Source organism: Canis lupus, chromosome 35, assembly GCF_011100685.1.
Source record: "Canis lupus familiaris isolate Mischka breed German Shepherd chromosome 35, alternate assembly UU_Cfam_GSD_1.0, whole genome shotgun sequence".
Lineage (NCBI taxonomy): Eukaryota > Metazoa > Chordata > Mammalia > Carnivora > Canidae > Canis > Canis lupus.
In genome coordinates, this window is record NC_049256.1 from 1,348,555 (window position 1) to 1,362,077 (window position 13,523).

Below are 13,523 nucleotides of genomic sequence, written 5' to 3' on the forward strand. Positions count from 1 at the left end.
ATTGGTCTTTGGATCCAGAAGGAGAACTTTGATGCCTTCACAGAACACATTGCTAGACTACAGGGGTTGTTGTTGGGGAGTGACTCTCAGAGCCCAGATTCACATAGATCTCTTGATTTCCATGGGGAGGGCTTCATTTTGGGGTCTTCCTGTGAAGAGACATATGAGTCAAAGGGAGCAGCATGTGGGGTCCGTCACCTGAACCTGAACACTAACCCTAAAAAACCCTATTCCCTAAACCGAAACCTATCGCTAACCCTAACCCTAACCCTAAACCTAATGCTAACCCTAACTGAATACTAACCCTCACCTTCAACCTCGCCCTAAGCAATACATGAACCGTAAACCAACCCTAACCTTTCCCAAACCCTAACCTGAACCCTAAACCTGAACCTAACCCTAAAACTGATTCCTAATCCCAAACCCTAAATGGTAAACCCAAACGCTAAACTCACCATAACCCTAACCATAACCCTAAACCCTAATCCTAACCCTAACACTAACCGTAGCCCGAACCCTAACCCTAAACCGAAGAACCCAAACCCTAAACCGAACCCTGACCCTAACCCCAAACCTAACCCTAACTCGATACGTAACCTGAACACTAACCCTAATCCTAACTCAAACCCTAACCACCTTAACCCTAACCCCTAACCCCTAACTCCTAACCCTACCCTAACCCGTAACCTAACCCATACCCTAATCCGTACCTTAACCCGTACCCAAACCTAACCTGTACCCTAACCTGTACAATAACCTTAACCGGTAACCTTAACCCTAATACTATCCTTAACTCTTCCCCGTATCCTAATCCGTAACCTAACCCTTACCCTAACCTGTACCCTAACCCGTTCCCTAACCCGTACTCTTACCCATACCCTAACCCCAACCCCAACCCGTATCCTAACCCTTAGCTGTACCCCATCCTGTACCCTAACCCTAACCCTTCCCTGACCCTAACCCTTAATCCTAAACCTAACCCCTAATCCTACCTTAACCCTAATTGTAATCCTGATCCTTAACCCTTACCTTCGGTGTAACCCCAGTACCCGAACTCGGTCCCGAACCCTGACTCTACCCCAAACACGAACCTAACCGCGAAAGAAACCCTAATCCCTAAGCTCTAACAGTAACTGGACCACTTCACCTACCGTTGGTTTCTAGTGTCCTTCCTCCTGCTGATGTGGCCGGACCAATTTCTCCATCATCCTCCAGGGCGTTCTGAGGAATCCTCGGCCGTCCTAGTGGACGTGGCCCTGTTCCCTCCCTGCGGGTCCTTAAGTTCCATTTTTGTACGCACTTCGGGCCTCCGTCAGCGCCCCTACTCTCCCCCTCGGGTCATGCGGGGTGGGGGGCTTCTCTCTGCACGGGCGCGGCCCCACATGGTCCTTAACCCTCCCCGCGGGTCCTGAGGAGCCGGGCCCTGTCAGCGTGGACGCGGCCCCACGGCCTCCCGAGCCTCCCCGCGCACCCAGGCTCCCGTCAGCAGGCGGACGAGGCTACTGCGCACGCGCCCCCTGGTCCGGGCCTGGGCTCGGGCGCCCCCTGCGGGACGCGCAGGCGCTGCAGGAGGCCGAGCGGGAGGCGGCGTCCCCGCGCCCAGGGCCGCCCCTGCCCGCGTTCAGGCTCCAGCCGAGGCCTGTGAGCTGCGGAAACGTCTCCCCCACGCGGAGCCCAACCCCGGCTTCCCCAGGACACTGGCGGACGGTGACCTGGAGCCCAGGGACGCGACGTGACATGTGGACCAAACTCACCACGTCCCGCAAAACCCCCTGCACCCTCCTCCGCTGCGGGCGGGGCCGCGGGCCGGTGCGGCCGCCCTGGAGACAGCGCGGAGGCTGCTCGGGGAGTTCCCGCTGGAGCCGCCCTGGGACCGGCAGGTGTGCGGCCTGGAGCTCCTGGGCGATAGAGACGCGGGGAGACGCCGGACACCTGCGCCTCGATGTGCACGGCAGCCGGGTCCACAGCAGCTGTAGGAGTAGGGCTACAGGTGTAGGCTCAGGTGAGGTGGAGCTGTGGTGCTAGGGTTTGGTTAAAGAATGGGGTAGTGGTTAAGAGTAGGGTTAGGCATAGTTTAATGTGTAGAGGTAGCTGTACGATTAGCAATAGAAGTAGGCATATGGGTAGGGGTAGCCTCAAGTGTAGGGGCCAGGTTGTGTTGGGTTAGAGGAAGTGTAGGGTTAGGTGTAGGGGTAGCATAGGTGTGGAGTTAGTAATAGGGCTATGACTAGGGTTAGGGGTAGGTTTGGGTTAGGGGTATGTTTAGGAATAGTTACAGGCCTAGGTCTAGTGGTACATGTAGGGTATGTCTAGAGGTAAGAGTAGATGTAGGGTTATGGGTAGTGGTAGGTTTAGGGGTAGGGTCAGGTGGGGTAGAGGTAGGTGTATGGGTACTGTTGGAGTAGGGTCAGGCATAGAGTAGGTTTTGGAGTACGGTTATGGTGGGTTTAGTGTTATGTGTAGCTGTAGGAGTAGAGTTAGGGGTAAGGTTAATGGTAGGGGAGGGGTCGGGGTAGGCATGGGTAGTAGTAGGGGCAGGCATAGTGTTAGCATTTGTGTTATGTGTAGGCATAGGTCTTGGAGTATGAGTAGGGGTAGGATTAGGTGTACTGGTTGGGGTAGGCTTCGGGTTAGTTGTAGGGTTAGGGGAAGGGTTAGGTGAAGGGGTAGGTGTAAATGTATTTTATGAAGGCCTCTAAAAACAACACTTATTGTCTTATTAGGGACTAAATGAAGAGACAAGTTCCCAGGCTGATCCTTCAGCTTTCCTAAGGCCATATGGTCACGGCTCATGGTCCAAAAGGAGCATGTATCCAGGGTGGGGTAGGGAAGGACAGCATCATTCTGGAAGTCCCCACCACCATAGATCTTTATCCACTCCTGTGTCAGTGGACGTCTGGGCCCTTTCCGTAATTTGGCAAATGTGGACGTTGCTGCTATAAACACTGGGGTGCAGGTGCCTATTCGAATCACTGCTTGTGTCCTTTGGATAAATACCCAGTAGTGCAATGGCCGGGTCGTAGAGAAGCTCTGATGTTTCCTTTCTGAGGACCCTCCACGCCGATTTCTAGAGTGGCTGCACCAGCTTGGGTTCCCACCAATAGTGTAAGACGGTTCCCCTTTCTGCGTCCTTGTCATGGACAATTTTTCAAGTTGTTATTCTGTCCCTGGTTCTCACCATTCATCAAGCTGGATATTGAAAAACCCTCCTTTTTTCTAGAAGGTGGCATTATAGCTGAAGTGAATGCTTTCTTCCTTGCCATTGAGGGTGGCTTCCTGTGTGTGCTCCCGTCCATCCGAGCTTGCTCTCAAGTCTTACTGGGGAGTGTGTTCAAGGAGCCAGCGGGAGAGTGGGGAGAGGTATGGGTTTGGCATTTGGCATGTTGTGGGTGCCCTGTATCCTGCAGGCACATCTCCAGGGGTAGTACTCACAGAGGTTCATGGGACTTTCTTTTAAGCAGTCCCTTTAATGGCTTTGAAATTAATCTTCCTTTTCCCCAATATCTTCCCTCCCTTCAGCGATACAGCCTCCACCTTAGTACTCTGGGTGCTGCTGAAGACAAATGGGCTTCTGCACCGGTGTCCTGCCTGCACGAGGTAACCAGGCGTTCACTTACTGACATCCACTCCTCCCATGGGAGGGGTCGCCTCCACCACACGAATCAGCTATATTCGGCGTTTCCTTAGGAGAGGGACAGCGTCGGGAAAGTTCCTCCAAGCGCTTCCACTGCAACCAACTTTTCTCCCCCTCCAATAATGTGCCGGAGTCTCCCTTTGGGAAGCTGGTCTTCTACCGTTTCTGTCTCACATGGGGGTGCCTACTTAGGTCATTTCTTGCCTGACAGTGATGGGCAGGGTCCATGCTGTCTCCCTGGCTTAGCTGGTTCTGTAGCCCGTATGGAGGTTTGTCTGCTCCTTACTGGCTGCACTGGTAAATGAGGTGCTTCCTGGGTCCCTTTGCTAAGTTCCCAAAGACTTCCCAAGGTGCTTTTTTTCACTTTTTAAAAAAGATTTACTTATTTTATTTATCTTTAAAATAATTTTTTTATTGGAGTTCTATTTGCCAACATATAGCATATCACCCAGTGCTCACCCAGTCACCGCATCCCCCCGCCCACCTCCCCTTCCACCACCCCTTGTTCGTTTCCCAGAGTTAGGAGTCTCATGGTCTGTCTCCCTCACTGATATTTTCCACTCATTTTCTCTCCTTTCCCCTTTATTCCCTTTCACTGTGTTTTATATTCCCCAAATGAATGAGACCATATAATGTTTGGTTTTTTTGTTTATACATGAATGTCTAATCCATTGATTAAAAAGGGAGATTAAAAAAAGGAATGTCACACTGCCATGTTGTTGATGTCACTCCTATGCATTTTGTCTTTTATACCAAATAGTAAAACCAAAGAAGTTTACAAACCAAAATAAAATAACCCTGGCTTTTACATTTACCTATATAAATGGTAGCTATCTTTACCGTCCTTCATTTCTTTGTATGCCTTTGAGTTTCTGTGTAGTGTCTCCATTCCAGCCTGAAGAACTCCCTTTAAGAATTATTTAAGGGCAGATATGCTAGTAAAATATTCCCTTAGTTTTTGTGTATTTGGGACTGTCTTAATTTCTCCTTCATCTGTGCTGGATATATTCTTTATTGGCATATATTTCTTTTATCATGATGCTTCTGGCTTCCCCGTTTATGAGGTAAAATGGACTATGAATCTTGTTGAGAATCTCTTGTGATGAGTCACTCTACTCTTGCTGTTTTCAAGATTCTCTTTGTGTTTGGTTTTCCACAATGTGATTACAATCTTCCTTGATGTGGATCTTTCTTGAGTTTATTCTATTGGGCATATGTTTGGTTTCTTTGTTGTGTATGTTCATGTCTTTCAGAACATTTGGGAAGTTGCTGATCTTTATTTCTTCACATAATCTCTCTGCCCCTTTCTCTCACTTTCCTTCTAGGACTCACATTGGGCATGTGCTGATCTTCTTGACCAATAACCCTTAGCTTCTGTTCACTTTTCTTCTTTAATTTACTTTTATGCTTCCCAGTTAGATCATTCAATTCTCCTGTATTCAGGTTTGCTGAGTTTTTTCTTCTGCTTGTTCACTCTATTCTTATAACCCTCTAGTGAAACTCTCAGTTAATTTCAGCTTTAAAATTTGGTTCCTTTTGTTTTTTTTTAAATCAGTTTTATTTCTTTTTTTTATTTTTTATTTATTTATGATAGTCACACACACACACACACAGAGAGAGAGAGAGAGAGAGAGAGAGAGAGAGAGGCAGAGACACAGGCAGAGGGAGAAGCAGGCTCCATGCACCGGGAGCCCGACGTGGGATTCGATTCCGGGTCTCCAGTATCGTGGCCTGGGCCAAAGGCAGGCGCCAAACCGCTGCGCCACCCAGGGATCCCCTCAGCTTTAAAATTTGGTTCCTTGGGATCCCTGGGTGGCGCAGTGGTTTGGCGCCTACCTTTGGCCCAGGGCGTGATCCTGGAGACCCGGGATCGAATCCCACGTCGGGCTCCCGGTGCATGGAGCCTGCTTCTCCCTCTGCCTGTGTCTCTGCCTCTCTCTCTCTCTCTGTGTGACTATCATAAATAAATAAAATAAAAAAAATAAAATTTGGTTCCTTTTGGGCAGCCCCAGTGGCGCAGCGGTTTGGCGCTGCCTGCAGCCTGGGGTGTGATCCTGGAGGTCCGGGATCGAGTCCCGCGTCAGGCTCCCTGCCTGGAGCCTGCTTCTCCCTCTCCCTCTGCCTGTGTCTCTGCCTCTCTCTCTCTCTCTCTCTGTGTCTATGAATAAATAAATAAAATCTTTAAAAAAAATTTGGTTCCTTTTGATACTATCCTGAATCTCTTGATGCTGTTTGGTGCACATCATTCTCCTGGTGTACTTTACTTCTGGTGTACTTTACTTCTTTGTCCATGGTTTCCCTTAGCTCTTTCAGCATATTTAATGCAGCTTACTTATTATTGTATGATTGAAATATAGTTGATATACAATATTATATTACTTTCAGATGTACAATAGTGATTTATATTTATATTTCATATTTATATACATTATGAAATGAGCAGCATAAATCTGTCATGAACAAAGTTATTACTGACTATACTCCCTATGCTTTACATCCCCATAGCTGGAATTTTGTACCTGTTAATCCCTTTCACCTATTCCTCCCACTTCCCCTTTTAGCAACCATCAGTTTGTCCTTTGCATTTATGAGTCTGTTTCTGTTTTGTTTTGTTTGTACATTTGTTTTGTGTTTAAGATTCCCCACATAAGTGAAATCACATGATATTTGCCTTTCTCTAACTTCTTTCACTTAGCATAACATCCTTAAGATCCAACCATGTATTCACAAATGACAAGATATCATTCTCCTTTGTGGCTAAATAATATTCCATTATACACACACACACACACACACACACACACACACACACACACACACATACTACATTTTCTTTATCCATTCATCTATCCATTCATCTGTTGATGGGCACTTAAACTGCTTCCATATCTTGGTTATTGTAAATAATGCTGCAGTAAACAAAGAGGTGCATGAATCTTTCCAAATTATTGTTTTGGGTTTTTTTTTTTTGGATAAATACCCAAAAGTGGCATTGCTAGATCATATTGCAGTTCTGCTTTTCACTTGTAGAGGAACCTCCATACTGTTTACCATAGTAGCTGCTCCAAGTTTTCACTCCCACCATCAGTACACAAGGGTTCCCTTTTCTCCATATCCTTGCCAACACTTTCATTTCTTGTCTTTTGGATTCTAGCCATTCTCCTGGATGTGAAGTGATATCTCACTGCTTTTGATTTACGGTTCCCTGACAAGTCCTGTTGAACATCATCTATGTGTATGTCAACCATCTGTATGTTTTCTTTGGAGAAGTGTCTGCTCAGCTCTTCTGCCAATCTTGTTTCTTCAGTGTTGATTTGTGTGAGTTCTTTATATATCTTGGATATTAACCCCTTATTGATTGGATATATTATTTGCATATTCTTCTATTCAGTAGCCACTTCTTTAAACAATTTAAGTAGTCTTTACGCTCAATATGGGACTTGAACTCATGACTCCTAGATCAAGAGTTGCATGTTCTGCTAACTGAGCCACTCACTCAGGGCACCCGCTAACTGATGCCCTTCAGTAGCCCTTTTTAATTTTAATTAACTAATTGATTTTTATTTGAGAGAGAGAGAGCACACATGGCAGGGGAGAGGGAGAGAATCCCAAGCTGACTGCCCAGTAAGCATGGAGCCCAGCACATGGCTCCGTCTCATCACGCTGTAATCACAACCAAAGCCAAAATCAAGAGTTGTGTGCTTAACTGACGGAGTCACCCAGGTGCCCCTCATAGCCCTTTTTAAAATTAAGTTTTTAATTCCAGTATAGTTAACATACAGTATTATATTAGTTTCAGGTGTATAATACAGTGATTCAACAATTCCATACATCACCCGGTGCTCATCATGACAAGTGTACCCCTTATCTCTACCACCTGTTTAACCCATCCCCTCCCAACACCTCCCCTCTGGTGACCATCAGTTTGTTTTCTATAGTTAAGAGTCTGTTTCTTGGTTTGTCTTTTTTTTTCTTTGCTTATTTTTTTTCTTTCTTAAATTCCACATTTGAGTGAGATCATATGGTATTTGTCTTTCTCTTAGTTCACTTAGCATTATACTCTAGCTCCTTCCATGCCCTTGCAAAGATTTCATTCCTTTTTTTTCTTAAGATAATTAAAAAATATTTATTTATTCATGAGAGACACAGAGAAAGAGAGGCAGAGACACAGGCAGAGGGAGAAGCAGGCTCCATGCAGGGAGCCCGACGCGGACTCGATCCTGGGTCTCCAGGATCACACCCTGGGCTGAAGGCGGCGCTAAACCACTGAGCCACCTGGGCTGCCCAAGATTTCATTCCTTCTTATGGCTGAATAAAATTCCATTGTATATATTCACCACATCCTTTTTTTTTTTTTAATCCATTCATCTATTGATGGACACTCAGGCTACTTCCATAGCTTGGCTATTGTAACTAATGTTGCTATAAACATAACGGTGTATGTATCCATTTGAATTTGTGTTTTTGTGTTCTTTGGGGTAAATTCCAGTATTGCAATTGCTGGATCATAGAGTAGCTCTATTTTCAACTTTTTGAGGAACCTCAACACTGTTTCCCACAGTGGCTGCACCAGTTTGCATTACTACCAATAGTACATGAGAGCTTTTTCTCCACATCCTCACCAACACCTGTTTCATGTGTTTTTAATTTTAGCCATTCTGACAGGCGTGAGGTGATATCTCACTAAAATTTTGATTTGCATTTCCCTGATGACTTGTGATGTTGAGCATCTTTTCATGTGTCTCTTGGGCATTTGCATGTCGTCTTTAGAGAAATGTTCAGATCTTCTGCCCATTTTTAAATTGGACTTTGGTCTTTGGGTGCTATATCAGTTCTTTATATATTTTAGATACTAACCCTTTATTAGATATGTCATTTGGAAATACCTTCTTTCATTCAGTAGGTTGTCTTTTAGTTTTGTTGTTTTCTTTGCTGCACAGAAGCTTTTTATTTGGTGTAGTCCCAATAGTTTATTCTTTCGTTAATTTCTCTTGCCTCAGGAGACATATCTAGAAAAATGTTGCTATGGCTAATGTCAGAGAAATTATTGCCCATGTTCTCTTCTAGGATTTTTATGGTTTCACATCTTACATTAAAGTCTGTAATCCATTTTGAATTTATTTGGGGGTAAGTTGTAAGAAAGTGGTCCAGTTTTATTCTTTTGCACGTAGCCACCCAGTTTTTCCAGCATCATGTTTTTTTTTTTTTAAATTTTATTTATGATAGTCACACAGAGAGAGAGAGAGGCAGAGACACAGGCAGAGGGAGAAGCAGGCTCCATGCATCGGGAGCCTGATGTGGGATTCGATCCCGGGTCTCCAGGATCGTGCCCTGGGCCAAAGGCAGGCGCCAAACCGCTGCGCCACCCAGGGATCCCTCCAGCATCATGTTTTGAAGAGACTTTTTCGCATTGGATATTCTTTCCTGCTTTGTTGAAGATGAGTTGACCATAGAATTGAGGGTGCATTTCTGGGTTCTCTGTTCAGTTCCATTGATCGAGGTGTCTCTTTTTCTGCCAGTATTTTGATTACTACAAGCTTGCAGTATAACTTGAAGTTATACTTCAAGCTTGTGATACGTCCAGTTTTGTTTTACTCTTTCAAGATTACATTGGATATTAGGGATCTTTTGTGGGATCTGTATGGCACATACAGATTTTAGAGCTGTTTGTTACACTTCTGTGAAAAATGCTGTTGGTATTTTGATAGGGATTGCATTAAATCTGTAGATTGCTTTGGGGAGTATAGATATTTTAACAATGTTTGTTTTTCCAATCCATGAGCATGGAATGGTTTTCCATTTCTTTGTGTCATCTTCAGTTTCTTTCATTAATGTTTTATAGTTTTCAGAGTACAGGTCTTTCATTTTTTTGGTTAGGTTTATTCCTAGGTATCTTACTTTTTTCAGTGCAATGGCAATTGAGATTGTTTTTATCTTCTCTTTCTGCTATTTCATTATTAGTATAGAAATTCAACAGACTTCTGTACATTGATTTTGTATTTTGCAAGTTTACTGAATTAGTTTCTCAGTTTTTGGTGGAATCTTTCAGGTTTTCTATATGGAGTATCATGTTACCTGCAAACAATGAAAGTTTGAGTTTTTCATTAACAATGTCGATGCCTTTTCTTTCTTTTTGTTGTACTACTGAGGCTACGACTTACAGTATTATGTTGAATAAAAGTGGTAAGAGTGAAAACAGTATGGAGGTTCCTCAAAAAGTTAAAAATAGAGCTACCGTATGACCTAGCAATTGCACTACTGGGGATTTACCCCAAAGGACACAAACAGTGATTTCAAGGAGTATGCGCACCCCAATGTTTATAGCAGCACTGTCCACAACAGCCAAAATATAGAAACAGCCCAGATGTCCATCAACTGATGAATGGAAAAAGATGTGGTATATAAAATGGAATAGTACTCGTCCATTAAAAGAATGAAATCTTGCCATTTGCAACGACACGGATGGAACTAGAGGGTATTATGCTAAGCAAAATAAGTCAATCAGAGAAAGGCAAATACAACATAATTTCACTCATATGTGTAATTTAAGAAATAAAACTGATGAACATAGGGGATGAAATGAGATGAAAACAGAGAGGGAGGCAAAGCTTAAGAGACTATTCTACACAGAATAGAGTGGCTGGAGGGGAGGTGGGTTTTGGGAATGGGTGATGGGCCTTAAGGAGGGCCCTTGATGGAATGAGCCCTGGGTGTTGTATGCAACCAATGAATCACTGAATTCTACCCCTGAAACTAATAATACACTATATGTTAACTAACTTGAATTTAAATAAAACAAAAAATAGTGAGAGTGGACTTCCTTGTCTTATTCCTGACCTTAGGGTAAAAGCTTTCAAGTTCTCCCGATTGGAGTACGATGTTCACTGCAGGTTTTGTTACACCTTTCTTATGTTGGGGTACGTTTCCTCTAACCTTACTTTGTTGAGGGTTTTTACCATGAATGGATGTTGTACTTTGTCAGATGCTTTTTCTGGATCTATTGAAATAATCATATGGTTTTTATCCTTTCTCTTCTTGATGTGATGTACCATATTGACTGATTCACAAATACAGCCTTTGTTTTATTTATTTATTTTTTCCAGCCTTTGTTTTAATAGAGTCACCTTAAATTCCTGAAGCAAAAGAAAAAAAAATACATTATCCTTCCCCCAAAATACACTTTCAGTTTTTGGTTGTTTGCAGGCTGGATGCTTAGCTAGGCTTTTATGAATTCTGCTTTAGCTTTCACTTCCTGAATGACTGGAGCATGAATTACAGTCAGAAGTGAAAGACTGGGGTATTGTATGGCTCTTTCTGAGCATGTAACCCATCCTGGGCATGCATATAGACTTCTTGATTTCCTGGCATATGTAGGAGCTTTTAACTGGCCCTCCCCCACCCTTTTACCTCCTTTTTGGTCTTTCCATTGCTTGCTGTAGGTTGCCATGCCAGTAGTTTTGCTCTTGTGTGCTTTAGGCAAATGCCCAAATGCCACTCCTTGCTCCAGTCCCTCAGGGGGTCATTGGAAAGATCCCAAGACACATCCTCATGTCAGTGTGAATAGAGTCTGCTAGTGCTCCCTCTGGTACTACCAACCTGCACCACAGATTCATACTGCTGTCTTCATGACTGCCAGCAATGTGGAGAATGGGAGACTCTAAGCAGGAAATTTAAGATGCCACAATACTCTCTTATTGCAGGGGCAGTTTCTTTCTTTCTTTTTAAAGATTTATTTGAGAGGAAGAGTGTGTGAGAGAGACAGCAGAAGTGGGGAGGAGTGTCAGAGGGAAAGGGAGAAGCAGACTCCATACTGAGCTGGGAGCCCCATGTGGGGCTCGATCCCAGCACCCTGGGATCATGACTTGAGTAGAAGGCAGATGCTTAACCCGCTGAGCCACCCAGGTGTCCATGAATCACTTTTCAACTCAGTCTTTGATGGGCTTTTCTACACAACACCGCTCTCTGTTCTCCTAGAGAGTTTGTGATACACAATTTCTTAAAAGAGCACTCTCCACTATCATCCCCAGAAATTCACTCCCAGCCTCTGACACCCGTACACAAGCAATGACAAACATCATAGCTGACATATTGGCCACTGGTGATTGTCATATGAATCCCAATTTCACAACAAAATATGGAAAAATATACATCTAATGATTGGCAATATGTGGGATGTATTTTTCTTAGAAACCAGATGAGGAAATGATTACTTTGGCTAATGTGGGGCACAGGAAGCAACAGAAAGGCACCATTTTGATAGGGCAAGAGAGTTGATGGAAGGTTCTGGCTAGGCAAGCAGTCAAGGAGGAGCCCTGTCATCAGAACCATCTGCCTCATGCTCAGGGGGAGTAGGCAGGTCTATAGGATATTCAGAGTTGAGTCACATGTCAGTTGCTTGTGGTAGGAAATGGATTTTAAAAAGTGGGCAGTGGAGAGATCATGCTCGGAACGTGAAACACTATTGTCTTGGCAAAGAACTTTTCAGAAGATTCTGAGGAACAGAGTAATGTGACATCTTCCTCTACAAAGTCCTCTTGGAGGGCATGTGAGGCATGTGTAGGACTATGAGATGTGTGGCTCTGCAAGTGAGCAAGTGTGACAGAAGTGCCACGAAGGGGTGGCCGAGGATCTGGGCTGAGGCAGGGAGGAGGGAGACGGACAGACAAATGCAGGCTAACTGGGGAATAAGTCCCCTTGAGAAGACAGGTTGGGAAGACAAACCACATCTCCTTTGTGTTTTTACTATTGGGAATGTGAGCAAATATATGGCAAGTTGGACAAGTGACCCACATAATCAAATACCTGTTCTCAGCTCTGTCTGTTTAATCTGGGGACTTGGTCTCCTAAATCACAGAGGCTGAGGTGAATGCAGAAATGTTTACCTGTCACGGTAGATTTTTAATAAAATACGTAGAATTTAACAGCACCAAAGATGGGGCCCCCAACACACATGGACCTTGTGTTTTTACTATTTTGGCCCTGGTCTTGCCTTTTCAAAATTAACACATTTGGAATAAGGTTTACCCAAAAAACTCTGTATTTATAACCTCACTATTGTCTAACATAAAACACATAAAAATATACCATGAAGTTAAAAGTAGGCGAAGGGTAGGTCATCAAAATATATATACTGTGATAGTTGAGAATGATAACCTCAAGAGGGCGCTAAAGTCAGCAAAGTCTCTTTCCCCTAGAAACTTCATTTTTACATTTTAGATAGCACTACTCACAAACCACTTACGCGGGTTCAGGCTAATTTGGAAGAGACCTGTTCTTGGGCCACATCTGGTGCCATATGAAGAAGCATCCACAGCTGATCCCTCATTAGAACGGAGGTATGGTCATGGGGTTGTGAATGCAGAGGAGGGAATCCGAGCAACTTCCTAACCCGGACAGTGCTCAGAAATACTAGAGCATACGGAAAATTTTAAGCATTTCCGGCTCCTGAATTTCTAAAAGACTGATGTGCTTAGAAAGTCCACAGGGAGTGGCTCTCCTTTGCACATCTCAGCTGTGCTCAACACAAGGAGTGTCTTCCTAAACCCCGGAGTCCAAAGCTTCCAGTTTTAAAGGAATGCTTTCTGCTGTGATGCCTTCTCTGGGCAGTTCTGCTCAGAATACAAAGACTCAAGAAGGCTCAGGTCCTCACTTGAAACAGGTCCCTGACAATGAGAAATAAGGAAGAATAACTCAGTCTTTACCTTGAATAAGTTTACAGTCGAGCTCAGAAAAGGGCAGAAAGTGGACACTGGAATAAAGGACCATGAACAACTACTGCAAAAAAAAAAAAAAAAAAAAAACTAAACTCTTATTATTTAAAAAAGTGATTTGCTTGGGGTGCCTGAGGGGCCCGGCGGTGACCTGTGTGCCTTCTACTCAGGTCGTGACC